General features: G+C 47.4%; 1 protein-coding gene across 2 annotated transcripts in view; it reads right to left on the bottom strand.

The window, feature by feature from the left end:
- KLHDC8A (kelch domain containing 8A) overlaps nucleotides 1–17559 on the bottom strand; it is a 34005-nt gene extending 16446 nt beyond the window's left edge. Inside the window, exons 1-5 of one of the 2 annotated variants that reach the window (XM_067531716.1) lie at nucleotides 16503–17559; nucleotides 9394–9428; nucleotides 8386–8435; nucleotides 7594–7764; nucleotides 6228–6429 (exon numbers count right to left, since the gene is read on the bottom strand). The gene's annotated coding sequence lies outside the window, so the exon portion shown is untranslated. Of the gene's footprint in view, nucleotides 1–6227; nucleotides 6430–7593; nucleotides 7765–8385; nucleotides 8436–9393; nucleotides 9611–16502 lie in introns of those variants that run through there. The other variant, XM_067531715.1, reaches the window with a different exon arrangement.
- Between the last annotated feature and the right edge of the window lie 534 nt (nucleotides 17560–18093).

Raw genomic sequence — 18093 nt, forward strand, 5'->3', positions numbered from 1 at the left:
GGTGAATGTACTCAGCTTAGCAGCTACCTGTGATCCTTGCTGGGGTGGGAGACCCACAGTAGCGTGGATACCAAATGGAAAGTACAGTCCCAGCGCCCTGAGGCCTCGAGACCAAGAGCTGAACCTTTCAGTGCCTTCGGCTGCAGTCTGAGCTGACCGTACACTGCTTTCCTTGTGAAATCCATGACCCATATGGAGCAAGGGAAGAACAGGGCTCCCGGAACTTGGGGCAGTTCGGCCTGAAAGCAGCGGACTTCCCTGCACGCGATTCAGTGGACGGTCATTACAGTTCGCACTGGGTTGGGGTGAAAAGCAATGCACACCTGAGACAACAGGGCCTTGGAGCAAAATGTAACAACCCAAACGTCCAGGGACTGACAACATCACACTCCCAGTCTGTATCCAGCCGTCTCCAAGGAATTTCAATGGGAGTGAGAAGAAGGGGACTGAACACTGCACAGGGCAGGCACGTGCTACACAAGCACCTTTCAGCCCAAGGGCTGCTGCTCGTTCATCTCCCCCCGATGCCAGTCAAATGGGCCCCAGGCATGGGCACCCAGAGGCAAGAGTCCAGTGCTTTAAATCTCGCTATGTTAAGACACTGTATGAATCCAGCTTCCTTGGTATCGACACTGCTATCTTTCCCATCCACCTCTAAGAAAGTAAAAAGTCAGTCCAGGTCAGCCTGAAACACTGCATCAAAGTCCTCCCCTCCTCTCTCAAGGGGCAGTCGAGTTTTCGCTCGAAAGTAAATCATTGTGGTGCCTTGGGACCGTATGGCTGGCACTAATGCACTGAGCAAACAGCCCCAACCTATTCCAGCCATTTTCCTCTTCAGCTACTCCCAGGCAAATGGAATCATCACTTAATTACACCAAACAAATTAGAAGCGTTAACATTTTCTTCCTAACTGGCTACATTATGACAAAAATGAATAGTAATTGCTTCTCTAGCAAAGGAGATAGGAGAGGAGAGATTCTCCGGCACACCGAGCCAGCTTCCAGAGCTACCCAAACCGTCACCAACCAGAAACTGCCAGGATAAAAGCTCTAACAGTGGGGCATCCCTAGACCCCTGGGTCCATTTGCGGTTCATGGCAGGTGATGAGGTGTTGAAAGCAACGTGGCAGGGAGGGTGGGAAATTTACAACCTCAAGAGAGAAAAATACATGGGGCCCGAATACAGGAAGTGAAACTAATAGGAGCAGAGGGTGCATAGCAATTGCAGTCTCTAGCCCCTAGTCTGTAAACTAGGAGAGTTAAAAATAACCACCTGGAAGCTGTTACAGACATAACTGTTATTCATTGCCCTCTGGTTTCCACCACACTATAAACAGCTCACCGTTGGGTATCTTGGGAGAGTGCAGAACATGCACAATTAATGTTACTTCTAAAACATTCAGCTGGTGTAAACTGGCCTGGAGCCATTGAAGTCAATAGACCTACAGACTCACACCCAGCTGAGGATCCAGCCCCCCCTTTTTTTAAAGCAGCTTCTTATTTGCAGCAATTTGCTCTTTATAAAAACAGCCATTTGCCACTCATTAAACAACTGTGTGTGAAGTGTTTAGTGCAGTGATCGTGCGTGAGCCTGCTGGAAGTGCGGAGGAACTTTGAACACAGCGGTTTGCTAGAATGCAGGTAGGTCCTTTTTGCGTTACATGCTCGAATGGTAAAATTCACCCCGTGCAGCGGGTCACAGCAAGGCCTGAGAACCACTTCAGACTTCAGTCTTCATTCCACTGAACAGCAGCTTTTTGTTTGGATTTAAACACTTCCCAGGAGCATCAGCAAACAAACATTGTACCCTTGCACTAGTTCGGGCAGAAGAGGCAAGTGAAACCTACTAGAGAACATCTAGAAAGGAAATAGAGTCTCTTGTGACTCTCCAAGCTGAGTGAAATGCAAAGGACCTTCCACGCTGAAAAGTAAATGGGATGCTCAATTCTTTTCCTTTTACGCCATCGGGTTAAGGCAATCTGGAGCCTGGTACATCACCGCATGCTCCTGAAATATTGCAGCTCCCCAGACTGACTCATCTGCCAAGCTTCAGCGCCTCTTCCACCTTGGCCAAGGAGCAGGCTAGACAGATTAGCCGCCAGCCTGACAGACACTGGAGAACCGAGGCTCCCTTCGAGAGAGAGCGCTCTTGTACTCACCTTAATGTCACAGCAGATCAGCGCTGTGCAGCTCTGCTGTGCGCCAGCTGAACTGTCAAAGGGGCTTTAATGTTTTGCTGTCTGAACAATAGCTTAAGCCATAATTAGTCTCAGTACATCGGGGAGCGTCACAGCAGCAGAGACAGGAAGACGGGCAACAATCGGTCGGGAATGTTATGCAAACACTGGTGCAAGATCTCATCTTTCCCCCCTAAGCACAGCATCTATGTTTGAAATGAAGCAGCTCCCTCAATTATACCGGCTGGCTGCCCTCTGTCAGAGGGCAGCTACACGCAGCACTGCGTGGAGATACAGACACCAGCTCAAGGCAGGTGCCGCAGGACAGAGAACTGAGCTGATATTTGCTCTTGGGTTTGAATGTCACCATGCAGGGCCTGCAGGAAGACATGAGGGTGAGGTTGAGCCGGCCTGGGAAGTGTTGGGATCCCGATCCAGCATTAATGGGACATCGGGGGGCAGGAGGGAGGCCTCAGTGTGCAGAACCTAGCTATGTGCCATGGAACCACCAATGGGACTCTGCTGAAGATCACGTCTCCTCCCGGGAGCCTGTTCTCCACCCCTTTACTGTGCACATGTCCATATTGCAACCACAGGGTGCAGCTGCAACTCATGCAGCTCTAGCTACCGTGGGGAGTGGAGCAGTGAAACTGCAGCAGTGCGTGCCTTGGGGCAGGCCATACATATGCACCCCAAACCCCCAGTAACTACTCCCAGGGCTGGCCTGTGCTCAAGCACACGCTGCCGTGACTTCACCGCTCCCATCCCTGAGCTAGCTCTTCTACACCAACCCCAGTCACACCCTTTGATGGCCGTGTAGACACCCCTGGCCTCAGGGAGCAGATCCACATGCTGCTCAGAGAGGACAGCTTCGCCTCACGCCTGACCCCAAGCCTAAGTGAAGTCCGTGGAAAGATTAATTTGGTCTTCAACATGCTCTGGATCGGGGCCTCAGTGCTTAATTTTACTGATGCAGCGTGCAGCACCTCGCTCCTGCTCCGGAGGGTCATAACGGAGTATCCTCCTAGCCATCTGGTGAAGACTCGGGTTCATTTCAGCCTAGGGCCAAGTGCAGCTCTTGAGTCGATGGATTTACATCAGGGCAGAGTTAGCCCCTGAACCTTAAAATCCCTCTGATCCTAAACGGGAGCAGGGTCTTCAGTTGTGTTATTTTAACAGGAATTCACTGGTTTTCCATGCAATTCACCTGCATAGGGGATGGGATGCGGAGTTGATTCACCTTGGGGAAACGTTGACTCAGAAGGTTGCTGGACCGGAGTAGAGCTGCCTTACAGTGCCAACACACCCCGTTACATAGGCCTCTAACAGAGAAGCCAAAAAAAGTGGCATTGTAAAAATCTGAACCTGGAGCTTCGTGAAAATACAATAGGAACAAAACAAAACATCGCATTCTCCAACAGGACAGCAAGTTTGCGGAGAAACAAAATTTGACCAAACAAGGGTAGAAAATTATGAATATTTCCTTCCATCTCTTTCATCCGGTTACATGCACAAGAAGTTGGCAGGATGCAATGTATTTTAAACAAACACATGGCGCATCCTGAAGTGTTCCAGACCAAGGAATGTCCTGTAAACCTTGAGATGAAGCCCTGAAAAAATCAGCTGCTTTCACTCATCTAAAAATACATACAATTTAATTCACAATGGTTTGTAGTTGCACAGGACATTCTGGGTTGCTTTCAGGCTCAATTCCTGGACCGACAGACTTCAGTGGCAAAAGCCTCAAGGCAAGTGGTATCAGGCCTCATTAGTTAGGTCTTCACTGCAAATAGAAGTGTGTGTTTTTAAATCAAAGGCTGCTCTCTTGACCTAAAATCCGAGCAGAAACAAGGCACTGTCGTTTTTACCTTGATGTCATTATTCGAGATCAACCTTCTACCCACCCCTGGGGTTTGACCTCAGCTAGTTACATGGAGGTAATACCCAGGCCTTTTCGCCAGAGGATTTTACATTAAGACCAAGCTTGATGCACTTTCTGCAGCGAAGGCCTAGCCAGGGAGGTGAGCATGAAACACACCCTGGGGCAGATTTTCAAAAAAGCAATAGGCCACATTTCGCAAGGCTCAACACATAACAGGGCCTGAGCTCCCATTCAGCCAGATTTCCAGGCACTCGGCACCCAGTGTGCACCCAGCTTGCAGAACTCTGGCCATTTCTCTGGATGCTTAAATAGGAGCAGCATCTGGATGAAACTGATGCCTTTAGTGAGCGCTGAGCACTTGGCAATCAGGCACTCATATAGAGGATTTCCATACGTTATAGCATGACCCTGGAAAAAAATGGAGCTGACCCCTGCTGTTGCTACCCACGCAGGAAAGCTGTGCAGCTCAGCTCGGCAATATCTGAAGTGTTTTCAGACCCGCATATGGATGGCCTTCCTATGAGCTGAGGAGTATTTTAGGATTATCCTGCCCCGCACAGTATTGAGTTACCCACCCGGGCTTTCCAAGGACCCCAATTTATACCACATTTTAGCTGAAGAGACTTTAAAATCACACTGAAAACTGGGACTTTGGTACCAAGCTTTGCCCATCACACAAAGCCTGACAGCTGAAGTTTTTAAACCAGAACATATACATTTAATTTCAGGAGGACAGTTTCTGACCTCCCATCAAGTTAATGAGAGTTCCCCCTGACAGCTACAGATAACCAGACAAAACCCTGACAAGCCCCATTTCTTCCTGACTTACATAGGTGGAAAATGTTGCGCAGGGAAAAAGATGCTTTGGGTGTGGAAAGAGGGAAAATATTTCTGAAGGGGAATTAATTGCACCTTTGTCACAGAAGTCTCCTCCTGACACAACAGACAGCTCATTTCACTCATTCTTTATGCACCCATGCACCCACCCACGCACAGTAACACAGCAGACTATGAATGATTTAGCTTCCTGCCTGGTTTTAACCCCATTACCAGCCCCTGGAGATTGATATTTGCAGCCTTACCATGCCAGATGTAATTTCCCAATGTTGCTAAACAGGAGGACAGAAAAGCATTTAGAAGGAACTATTCTACAGCTAAAAAGAGGACAACAGTAAATCTGGAGGCGTCCCGGATCAGGCTGCTGCCATGGGAAGGGAGAGGAAGACGTGATGGTCTGATTTTTAGAGGCAGTGGGCACCACAGCTCTGGAAATTCTGCCTGTTAAGGACAGGGATAATTTGCATCCCTCCCTTTCCTGTTTGGCTGGGGGAGGCCTGGGGATCAAGCAAGATTTAATGGATTGCTTGATTCACGCTGGGATTGGTCTAGTGAGCGACTCAGAACTACCATTGCTACAAGAGGAGGAAAAAAAAAGCCAAAACACTAGTTCATGTAGCAAACACTGATCCTTTCCTGACCTTCCTCATGCCCACGCTGTGTTCCCCATTCCCACCACACGACTGTTGCTCTAAGATTTTATTTTTCACTGGATCAAATATGCAAGTTTCACTTGAACACATTCCAGCCTTAATCACATTTGCGAAGCTCTCATCATTGTGACATTTAGGTCACTTCTATAAATATAAATTTAAGGCATTTGGGCCAGATATTCAGCTGGGGCAAATCAACAGTGCTCTATTGACTTCATCTCTTTACACCAGCTGAGGATCCGGGCCCCCTTTTCCTTTAAGGACTGGCCTGGTCTGCCAAAGGCTGACACTATCTGGCTTTGGATTGCGGCAAGGTGAGCTGCAGGCAGGCTGACAAATCCAGCTCAGGAGAGGGCAGCTAGAAGCACCTGAGAATTTAATCACAGTGCTACCTGAGCTTTGAAGCAATTGAAGAGCAAGCATTGGGAGAAAGCCAACCCCCAGGCCTGACCCACTTATTTCTTTTTGAGAATGCTGATGCTCCTAAGGATTTGTCTCAGGTTGAATCTATGCTCATGTGTGAAAAGCTGTTCCCTTGCAAGGCGTGCACTCACACTCTCTCTCTCACACACACACACACACACACACACACACACACACACACACAGCCCATGGCCTCTAGTGAATGTGGAATTCTCTCGGCTGCCAAAGAAATATTTCGAAAGTGTCTTGGACTTACAGTTTTTGAGCAGCAGTGATGGGTCCCAAAGACGACTTGCTCTTTTTCCCAAAATGCTCTGAAACTTCAACACAAGGAAGTCCAGATTAGATAGCTAGCTCCTGTAAGAGCTCAATCTCTCTCGCCCTCCCTTGTTCCTGTGTCTCATCTCTCTCCACAGCCACTCTCTGTTGGTCTCTTCTTTTCCCTGGAGGTTGCAGTCCTTGTTAAGAGCAAAGTAAAACGAGATAGAAGCAGACTGGGTTTGGGGGTGTAATAAATAAAAATCGACTGGCTGCATAAATCCAACTGGTCTAATCTTTGCTTTCCTACAAAAGCTGAAAGACAATTAGAGTCAGAGGAATCCCCATCTGGTGTGGTGACCTGACCTGTATTTTTCTGAGTGCCTGGAGTGAGAGAGAAAGATCTGTGTGTGTGTGTGTGTGTGTGTGTACGTACGTACACATACTGGATTATGAAAGTCATGTTAAGCCTTTTATGGCTCCCCATGCTAGCACAGGATGTTTTGTAAGAGGGTCTCAGAACTGCTGAGAAAACAAGAACAATAGGGAAAAGGAGGCAGAAAGACTAAAATGGGAAAGATGAAAAAGCAGGGGCTGTTCCCAATAATTCAGAGCACCAAATGTAACCCTGGAAACACAAATGTAACTCTCGACTTCTGGAGAGTTTTGACTGCTTCAGCCAGGACTGAATTTAGCTCAAGGTCTCAGAGAGCATCTCAGTAGGCAGCTGCTCAGCCCACACCCTAGACCCTGGAGGGGCAGGGGAGAGAGATGCAAGTTATCCCTCGTCCCCGTTTGGTAAAGAGCCCAGGAGGACAAGATAAGATTTAATGAACTGCTTGATTCACTTAAAACCACCTTCACTACAGAAGGACAATATGCCAAAGAAGTAGATTGCATCATGGAATAGACCACCCTAGTTCCAGGGAACCTGCTTCGATGCAGGGGGGGGGGGAAGAAGAGAAAACCAACTTACCCCCTGGGTGCAAACCCTTAATTGTCAAGGACAACCCCACACTAGAACCCATAGAGTATCAAACAGTTACAACCAATACTCTGTGCAGACCACCCCCTGAAAGAAATCTTTCCCGAGCCCTCTTCTGGCCTTCAAACAACCCCTAGCCTCACCAAGCTCATCAGACAGGAGTCTCCCCCAGCCCAGATCAGGGCACACCAACTTAAAGCAGCACCAGAGCCGGTCATAACAGATGCAAAACCTGCAGTCATATCTCCACTGCTACAATGGACAAATACCCCTTACAAGCGGCATGGGTCCTACACATGCCCATCACAACGTGTGGTGTACCTTGCTGAATGCAGCGAATGCCCCAACAACAACTATGTGGGTGGAACTAGATACTCACACAAACGATAGAAGACAAAAGCACCGTCTCCCGCGGCCGATCACTTTTCAAAGTGAACACTGTGTCTGACCTCTCAGTCTCTGTCAAAGGACATCTGCACAACACTTTCAGAAGAGGAGCCTGAGATCTTCAATTCATAACTCCGCTGGACACCAAACTTCATAGGAACTTCTATTTTTAAAGCAAGTCAGGCCATAAAAAAGGAAGTCAATAGCTAGATGACTAAGATGACTCCACATGGAAGCCAATTCCCATCCCCTACCAGCTATTTTAATCTCCCATTAGCTTTCCAGTGGGAGGACTTAATTTGCATTTAAATAGAAAGCTTCGGAACTGGGCCAATCTAATGTTAACATGGTTAATTACAAAGGCATTTGCCTTCTTAAAAATTAAAGAGAATGTCAAAGTATATTTTAATGGGGGGCTTATTAGATGTTTGGTTTTATTAGACACTTAGTATTTAAAAGTTATTATTATTTAACAGACTATTTACAGTTCAATCCAGATAGCTGGCAATCTAGGAGACAAATGAATTTGCAAGATCTGAGTGGACTGCTATGGAGGTGGGATCATCATCATGAAAAAAGTCTTCTCAGGCCATGACACACCTGGTCGAGTAGAATATAAATAACAAGATATGGGGAAGGAAGTGTGGGAAGGGAATCTGATGTGCCCCAGAATGAAACAGCAGCTGGGGATAAGTGAAATGAAACAAATGAGTTCCAGACATCCATCAAAACACCTAACCAAGCGAGTAGTCCCAATGAGGTCAACGAAACTATTCTCACATACGTTTTTGTGGGTCAGGAGGTCTGCCACTGGTTGCAAAGCAGGATCGGGACCTTTAAGGAGAGATGGGTGAAAAGTGGTCACTGGAATGCTTCTCCCTCAAAAAATGGCTTTGATTAAACGCAAGATTTCTCACCAAAATTCCCATTTTCGTTAAAAAAAATTTTGACTGTCAAAAGCAAAGACCTTGAGTACTTAGAATGGAAGCTCTTTGGGGCAGTGTCCTTCATTTTGTTCTGTTTATTCAGCACCTCACATCCTGGGGTCCTGGCCCATGGCTGGGAATCCAAGGCACTAATGCAATACAAACACTGAAATGTGTTCATTTTTCCAATATCCAAAACTAATTCCCCCCCATTTTTGACAGCTCAATCCTAAACTATTTTGGTTCTCTTCTTTGATAACTCCCCCATGCTCAAAAGAGAAAAAAAAATTGATGAAACGTTCTCATTTCCTTCAACATCTTCCAAAGAAAAGAAATTTTTTGGACTGCTCTGCTTGTAAACGCATGGAAGTTGATAGCAAGCAGGTTTCTGTAAGGCGTTCCTCCTGGGTGCACCGGCCCAAGATCTGGCACTCGGATATACAGAGGAATGAAATGCAATGGCTGGATGTAGTCAATTTTTAGTAATTATGTCTTTTGATTGTTATTTCTCAAGAGCATCTACCAGTGCTTGGCATCTCAGGTGTTTTGTGAATGGGAGTGGGGGGTATGTACAGTGCCTAGCACAATGGGACCTGATCTTAGCTGGGGTCTAAGTCCTACAGTAATATGAATACTAACAGGATACCAGAGATGTTGTGAGGCAGATCATGGATGTATCAGCGGATATGTACATGGGGAAGCTTGCACAGTCCCTGTCCTCATTGTCTCATTCTAGCTAATGCTAATAAAATCATTCCGAAATGCTAATGCCATTAGCCCATAACCCTGCTTTTTAAAACATTACATTATCTTCTTTCATTAGCCAGGCAATAATTTCTTAAAAAGATGAATTCAGGTAGACTTACCTTTCCAAGGAGAATAAACTGCATCAGATTAACATCTGCAAAAGACAAAAGAAAAAGATCAAGACGGTGGAAAAAAGTTTGTTCTAGGCAGAGAAACATGTCGCAGAGGCAGGTAGATCAGCTCGGCCACGAACTCCAAAGCATTCATTGCATGACTGATGATTTCCCTGCTGTCTGAGTCAGACCTGAGAAGCTGGAAAACAACAACTGTCTCTTAAGAGCCAAGATTACGCAACATGCTACAGACACACAAGTCTTCACACACCAAGGCAGGAGTTGGCTTAGCTTCGCAGATGCTTTTTAAATGATAAAAGATAGCCAAAGCAGAATGCATAGTTGCTAGACCTCCTTCCACCTACACCATCCTACTGGCTGCTGGGGCCCTGCTCTGGGGAAAAAAAGGGGGGAGTGGGAGGGAAGGAGAGAGCGACAGACAAATACCAAGGAAAACAAACTTACCAAACAGATTTGGCAGTCGAACTGTGCCATTAGATGAGTGGAAGAGAGACAGATTGTCTAGCAACTGGTTACACTGAAATATGGTCAGACCAAAGGATGGTGTCAAGTGCAGCTACAGAACAAGCAGGGCAGAGTCCAGCCATGCATGTGATGACTCCAGTGGGTGTCCTCGTCTTCACGGGTAGGGTTAGCATTGCCCTGGCATGGAGGCCGATCCAGAGAGAGATCTCAAGATGCTTTAAGTAGCTTTAAGATGCAGGTTGGGAATGGCCCAGTCAAACACTGGCCCGCCCCTTGCAGACACAGACCAGGGAGCAAACGTTTCCTGATGAGGCAGGATGACTTAAATTTAAAAAAAAAAAAAAGCAAACAAAACCTGTAAAGGTTTCCCTGCAGTCCAACATCCGTTTCCATGGGAACAGATGCAGTGGAGTCCTCAGGACTCCTGCAGCACTGAGTCTATTTGTGTCATTTACAAGTTTCAGGTTCCCTCCTATAGCACCTGCAGCCGGCTCCGAATAGATGCAGTTTGCCAAAGAGGGGGCAGTGTTTTTCCTCCCCTTTCCTAGGCACATTAAATAACCTGAAGGAAACTAACCTACCTCATGGGTCTTCATCTTGTAGCATCAGACCAGAAATTATTTTTGCATGTATGCTTTTCCCAGGGAGAGGTTTAGAACAGCTAACACAGGATTAGTTAACGAATGTAGGGAAATTAATACCCTTAATTAACACCCTAGGAGCCAGATTCAGCCCCTGGGTCACTCTGTGAAAAGCTTCTGCAGTGGCCCCTCTGCAGTTGCTGGCTGCCTATTGTTAGGTGCCTGGGGAAGGTTGGTTGAGCTGCACTGGTAAGACCAAGAGAAGAGTAATGGAAGAGAACAAATGGCTCATTCCACGCACTCCAGAGCCTAAAGGCGGCTCAGCAGCCCAACAGATAGGAGTCTTCAGAGGAGGAGATCTGAGGCCTATGAAGCAGTGGATTTATTTGCAGGGTGGAAGAGGTATAACATTGGCCAGCCATGTCTTGGTGCCACTCTGGTTGCTCCTCACTGGATAGCCGCCTGCTACTGCTCATAGCCAGCAAAATTAGCCCATTCGCTTACATGGTAGAGGCCCGTACTTCGGAGTTAGAGCTGGAGCCCTCCCTGACCATCTCTCCCATAGATCTGGCAGTCTGGCACGAATTCTCCCTCCTGCAGGGCCCTGGGCCGGCTGTGCCACAGCTAGCCACCTCAACCCATAGAAACTTGATCTGGGAGCTTCAGGCTCTCAAGGGGAGAAGCTCACCAGCTGCGCCTGACCATTTGACAACCAGAGAATCCTCATTTCAGCGGAGGCGGTGGCTAAGAAAAGCTAGTGCCTGGAAAGATACATATAGGAGAGCGACATTCCAAGTTAGCAGTGTTGTGTCATTAGCAGCAGAAGAGCGTTAAGTTGCATCGCAAGCCAGCCTACATCAACGGGCATGAAAAGTAAGCCATCTGCCTTCTCATAAACATGGACTTAAAAAAAAAATGTATTTACAGCTGGGAAAATCTGTTTGTTCATATGGATAAAGCTTACTGGGGACATAGCAGGAACGGAAATAGCTGATCAGGGTTACCACTGTGATAAACGGAAGCATATGGAAATAAACCAGTGGTTTGCCAGTATCACGAGCCCCTTACTCCGAGTTCTGTAACACTCTCCCATATGGCAGCAAGTCATCTTTGCCTTCCTTGGCACTCCAGTTCACGAAGCAGTGCAGTTCAGAGGTTAGGTTAAATCAGGTTTTCTGCATTCTGCTCCCAGCTCAGAGAGAATTTTGTCTAACGGTTTGAGCAGGGCAACCTGGAGTCAGGACTCCTAGATTCCATGCCTAGTTTTGGGAGGAGCACCTGGGTCTCGTGGTTAGAGCAGGTGGCTGAAGAATGAGGACTCAGAGGCTCTATTCCCTACTCAGGAAGAGCAGCGTGGCCTGGTAGTTAGATCCAGGGAATGAGAGTTGATACTTACGGGTTCTGTTTTTGCACAGCCACCGTCCTAACGCAACCTCTCAGGGCAAATCAGCTCAACTGTATTGGTTTAGAAACCCATAAAATGGGCGTGTCCTTTACTCACTTCACAAGGGCGGTTTTAGGTTTAGCTAGTATCTGCCAATCATTAGGAGATCAATGAAAAAGCTCTAGAAGAAGGGCAGTGTCCACGGGAACGTCTGACAATACTTTGGGAGAACTTCTGCTGAGTCTTAGGGGCAGCAAATGGGTTCACCCCTAAAGACGTGTCTGCATGCCATTTGGGCTGAACCTGCACTAGGAGGTGACCACCTTCATATTCAGGAGCCCGTTTGTTCTGTACCTCCACAGCTGGGGGGATGAAAAGTTGTCACAAACCTCTAGGATCCTAAGCATTTCCTCAAGTATCTGAAGCCCTGCAAAACGATAGGAGCCACTAATGAATTGGGCCATAGTAGGTTCCCAATCATGGAAGAACACACAGTACCAACAAGATAAATGCATAAGGAAAAGGTGATGTCTCAGCCGTCCGATACCTTATGGTCTTAGCTGCAAGATGCCTTACAGTCCCTGCTGCCCCTCACCCCTGGGATGTCTGAGGAACATGGAGACATCATGACAAAGTTGATTATATTTGACCTTACTGCTGCAGCGCCCACCATCCCTATTTAGCAGCCATTTTGCTGTCATCATCCTCACAGGGCCACTTCGGTCTAGCACAGATCCTCCCTGACAGGTCTCGGGAGAAGAAGGCTGCAGTGTGTAAAATTAGACGGCTGGGGGAGGCAGTCTCCGACAGCAGCCTGCCAGCAATCAGTGGGTGTTCCGACTGGAGGGGAAGGCAGCAGCAAGCATGGCAGAGGAGAGGGCAGTTGGTTAAGAGGGGAGACTGGACCCCAGTCTAGCAATCATTCCTCATTCAGAGCACAGAGGGGCAAGAGGATGGAGCAAATGGCACAGAGGCAAACAAAGCACCAAACAAACAAATGCTGGTGCAAAGATAGCCTTTCCTTTTAATCTAGCAGGGTCTCTGTGTCTGTCACTTTTGACCTATTGATGCTACAAATCTGGGTACTAGAAGGTCCTAGTGGTCCCTGTCTACTTGGAGCATGCTATACTCATTGCACTGAAGTTTCTCTGCAGTGATATGGGTGTAAGACAGCAGGAGGGGAGCTTTCATTTGTATTTCCTGAATATAGGAGCAGCAATTCTCTTGATCCCAACCGCCACCCGCCCCATAAAAAAAAAGCAGCTGCTCCTTCTCCCCCAGCTTCTGCAGATGCAACTCTTGCATTTGTCAAGCATTTCCCGAAGAAAGGGCAGTATGACGGAGATAGCAGTAGCTTAAACAGGCTGCATCAGGAAGCCTGCCCTGGTGGGATGCAGAGAGCGCTCTCAGCACAAAGCCAGCAGCAGGTGTTTATGTTCACAAAGTGACGGGACAGGAAGCAGAAGGGTTTGCACCCAAGTAAATAAAGTTCAGACTTGCAGTGGAACAAAGCAGATGCCATGGTGGATTAACTAGCCTGGGGCGTTCTGAGTTTATGGGATGAAGCACTAGAATATGGCACCTGGCCTGTGGAACTGACCGAGCAGTTGGGAAAAGGAAATAAAAATCAGAGCAGGAGGATAACGCAGCACAGAGCACAAGCTATGCATTCCTTCCTGCTCTGTGCTGCCCAGCAATCCGTCTCCACAGATAGGCCTCTCCTCCCCACATGCCAGTTCTCTCCACAGAGCATGGCCGCTATCTCTGACCCTAAAGGAAGAAGTGTGAGGCTTTCACCCTCAGTGGGATTAACTGTAACAGACAGGAAAACTGATCAAATGCCCAGACAAACTGTGTGTGATTTAAGCATGTTACCTCCCCATAGATGGACTGAAACAAATAAAAGAGCAAGACAACGGATGTGGGGGATAACCTTGTAGTTAAGGAACTCCTACAGAACTCAAGAGGTCTGGATTCCTGGGATGACTTTAGGCCAATCATTTACCTTCTCTGTGCCTCAGTTCCCCACCTTTACAAATCCCTCCTTTCTCCCACCCTTTATCATGACTAGACAATAGCCCCTGCCCCAATGAGTGTCTCTCACTCTGTATGTACAGCACCTAGCACAATGGGTCCCAATCTTGGTGTGGCTTCTCTAATAATACTAATTCATAGATTCCAAGGCCAGAAGAGACCATTGTGATCATCTCGTCTGACCTCCTGTGTAACACAGGCCAGAGAACTTCCTCAAAATAATTCCTAGAGCTGATCTTTTAGAAAAGATGATTTAAAAATGGTCAGCGATGGAAAACCCACCACGACCCTTGATCATTCATGCATGCATTACAGTAATTATTTGGTAGCCTTCTCCTGCTAGCGAAGGTTATCAGTCTATCACGCTCCTCTCAACCTTCCGAGTTCCTATCAGACAGCAGTGGCACCATTTCCCACTTTGCTCCACTCAAAAAGAGCACTTTGAAAGTGCGGGTAGAGCATTGTGGGAGCCATGAAACCTCCCTCCCTATTCCCAACTCTGCCACTGACTCACAGGAGCTTGTGCAAGCCTCCTTTATTCTGTACAGGTTCTTATGCCGTGCTCAGCACTGTCGCATCAGAGCGCCTTCCAGCAGTGCATTAAGCAACAGGATTAACATTTGTCAGGTGTGGTGCCATCCTCTCCCCAGGGGAGACAGGCACAGTACAGTGTTTTGGATTTATATATACACATGCATGCTTATCTTATACACACACTATCTATATACACATCCATCTAAATATACGTATGTGGTGTAGGTGTGTAAGCTAGATCCACACACAGACCTAGCTATAGGGTTATGTTAAAGAAGGCAAAGTCAGAAGTTTACCTGACACTTAGCGCAGATGGGGATAAGATTCACTTCTTGGCCTTGATTTCCCCTTCTGTAAAATGAGTGCAATTAAACTTACCTGCCTCCCCGGGGAGGTTGTGAGGACTAATGCTTCTGAAGTGTTGGAGATCATCAAATGACAAGTACATCATATTTAGATGCCAAAGCCATTCTCGGTAACTTCGTTACCTTCAAAGAACTTATATCAGGAATAAGTCTGACCCCATCTCTGTGCTGTGCACTGAACTCTACATAACTGCAGCGTCTGCAGAGAGAACACCACAGAGCTGTTTATGTTCTGACTAGTACAAAAGGTCCTGTTTATAACATTTTGTGCAGAGTACAGTGATATGAGAAAGCATAACAGAAGAGTAGTTTCTTTTTTAAAAACCAATTGGCCATTAAAGTCAACCCATAGCCTTGAAATGAAATCCCACAGAGCCCAATTACAGCACAATGTTGGAAGTATTTCTCAAATGGAGACTCAAAGGGCTAGAGGTGAGACGCAGTGAACTAGCAAAGGAAGGGCTTATTCCATAGGCATCGAAAGAGTGAAGCACTCAGACCAAGTTGCTACCCTCAGCCCGTCATTTATGCCTTGGTTCAGCAAAGCACTTGCCTTCAAGGGGACTTAAGTATATGGTTTAAGTGACTTGCTGAATCAGAACATCAGGGGCTGATTTTCAGAGGTGCTGAGCACGCACAGCTCCATTTCAAATCAGTGGGAACCACAGGTGCTCCGCCCCCTTTGACATTCAGGCCCTTACATGCACATGCTCCACAGATGTGGGCATTTGAATCTCCTCTTGTCTACAGAGAGACTCTCTCATTCAGAGTACAGGGAGGGGAATGCCTGCTGAGCATTTATTATAATTGTTTATCTTGCCTCATCTCAGAGACCTAATTACTTCCTTGGGCTGCTTCCTTTATTGAAGAGCCAACTGATTAAATGCTGCTGATTAAAACCCATCTCCCCCTCCTGCTGATCTGACCATGTCATTTCCCCACTTCCTCTCACCTGACCTACCAAGTTCAAGCTGCACAGCCTCACCTCCACACCTCCCCTCCCATTTCCATCTACTCATCTCCTCCTAGATACCCATCTTCTGCTTTCTCCACACTTTGATTCCTTCTCCCATATTGCCCCTACTATTTGGGCTGCCCCAGGCCAAATTCTCTGCAACTGTAACGCTACTGACCACACTGGAGCTACTCAAGCGGAGGTTTAGCCCCATGTCTTCTTACAGGGAAAAAACGTTTTTTCCTCCATTTAAACCCACCTTAAAACATTTTCCTATTACAAAGATGAAAAGATCTTTTTTAAAAAAACCTTGAACACTGAGCCTGTGCAGATTCCAACCTCAAGTTGATTACAGGAGCTTTTAACTTTTGTCTACAAGCATAAAAGATACTCAAACAGACTGTCCCGACAAACAGCCACAAGTTTATTACTAGTTGGTAAGATTTTAATGCCTCCTAAGTATACAACATCAAGTTTAAAGATCCCAAACCCTCAAAAAATGAATTTAAAAGAGCGAGCGAGCGAAGTAGGAGCCTGTCTAGGCTGGCTCTGAACCTCACATTTTTATTGCAAAAGAATGTTACAGCTTATGGTTACTTAACAAATGAGTTTCCAAGTACTGTCAATTCGAGTTAGAAGGCAAAAAGCTTTCAGGCAAGTACCACTGGCCCCAGAACAACCTGGCATTACTTAGCTTCCACCAGATGGTGGACACCATAAAATAAGAGCAAAAACAGACCGTGAGCCCTGTTTATTTTCCGCTTCACACCACTCACCGCTGCACTGGCGCCTCCTCCTGGTAGCTCTGGAGATTGGCTCTCGAGGCCAATGCCCCATCCACGGTTTGCATGGCCTCACTCCAACTCTCACATGCAGTTCCTCTCGCTCCAGGACTGGCACCATCTCCTGTGTGACTTGATCCTCCTGCTAGGTCACTCAGTGTAACCCCTTCCAGGGTTCAGTCCATCAACAGCCCTAGGCACTTTTTCCACTCACTACTCAGCTCTGTGCCACACCCAGAATGCTGGTAGGGGAACCCAGGCCCACCCTCTTCTCCACATTACAGTCCAGGGACCCTCAGCTCAGCAGTGCTGGGCTCTTCTCTCTGCCCCTTTCCTGAACTGCTTCTTACCATCTAGCTCCATCTCTCTCTGGGTGTACTAGCTGCAAGAACCCTCCTCCCAGGGAGTGGCTGCAGCCTTTCCCAACAGCCCCTCTCTTGCTCCAGGAACCACCGCTGCCCCTTTCTGACTTGGTCCTCCAGCCATCTCACCCCATGGCTTCCCCTGCTGGGATTGGAAAGTCTTTTCTTGCTAGCAGTCTGAGGTAATCTTCCCTTTCTCTGCCCCACTGGTGCCATTTCCCCAGGGGCAGGCTGGCCAGGGAACCCAGGCTCGCCAGCCCCCTATCCTGGACTCTAGCTCACAGAGAAGATCTGTTCTACTCTGAACTTTGCTGTATTTCACTGGGCCCTTTCCTAACCATCTAACTCATCCTTCCTCCTGTGGGTCTGAGAGCATCACTACTTCCTCCTTCTACAAAGCAATTACAGGCTGCTTAGCCCCATGGTTTCTTTTTCAAACACTTCTCCCCCAGAGAATGATTATAGACTTTCCCCACAAGCCAGCTGGCTTCCAATTTCCTGTCTTTATAGTCCCAGCCCAAGTCATTCCTTCTCAGCTGGACTTCCTCATTCAAACAGGGGACTGCTTAGCCACCTGATTCTCCTCAGCTGTGGCCTATTAGATTAATTAGCCCCCTTCTCAATCTGCCTGTCAAGGCAAGCGTGGGATGAGCACCCCCTCACAGCTCATTTGGCTAAGTGGTGAACTACAACGCACTTGTGCTCTCTCTATAGTAGAATCTGATTTATTCATCATCATGGGTTTGATCCTGTGCCCTCTGGAGCCCAGAATAAAGCTCCCACCATCTCCACTGGTGCTGGACAAGGTACCATTCGTGGTCATGCGTCACCGATCTGCCATGCCACACCTCTAGGAGCCAGTGCAGGATGCAGGTATCAGCTGTACAATGCGCATTGTGATCACACCACGATCATCAGGGATCTCATAAGGCAGGAATCCTTGAGGCTACTTGGCCTTAAGCAAAGCAAGATGAGCAATGGCTTGAGGTTCTCTGCTTTCACTCAGCCTACATAGCCACAACCGCAGAACTTTACACCCTGATTATCCCATCAGCCACCAGGCTCACAGTAAAGATCCCTGGCTGCAGCGGGAAGAGTTTGGGGCAGAGTTGGAAGATCAGCCTTCACTACTGCAGGAGATATAACAAGGAACATCCCTCCCCCAAAAGTGGCTATTTAATTTCAGCAACAAAACTGCACCCAACCATAAACTGTCCTGCAGC

Source organism: Emydura macquarii, unplaced genomic scaffold, assembly GCF_026122565.2.
Source record: "Emydura macquarii macquarii isolate MOO-44397 ecotype Brisbane River unplaced genomic scaffold, CSIRO-AGI_Emac_v2 contig_3220, whole genome shotgun sequence".
Lineage (NCBI taxonomy): Eukaryota > Metazoa > Chordata > Testudines > Chelidae > Emydura > Emydura macquarii.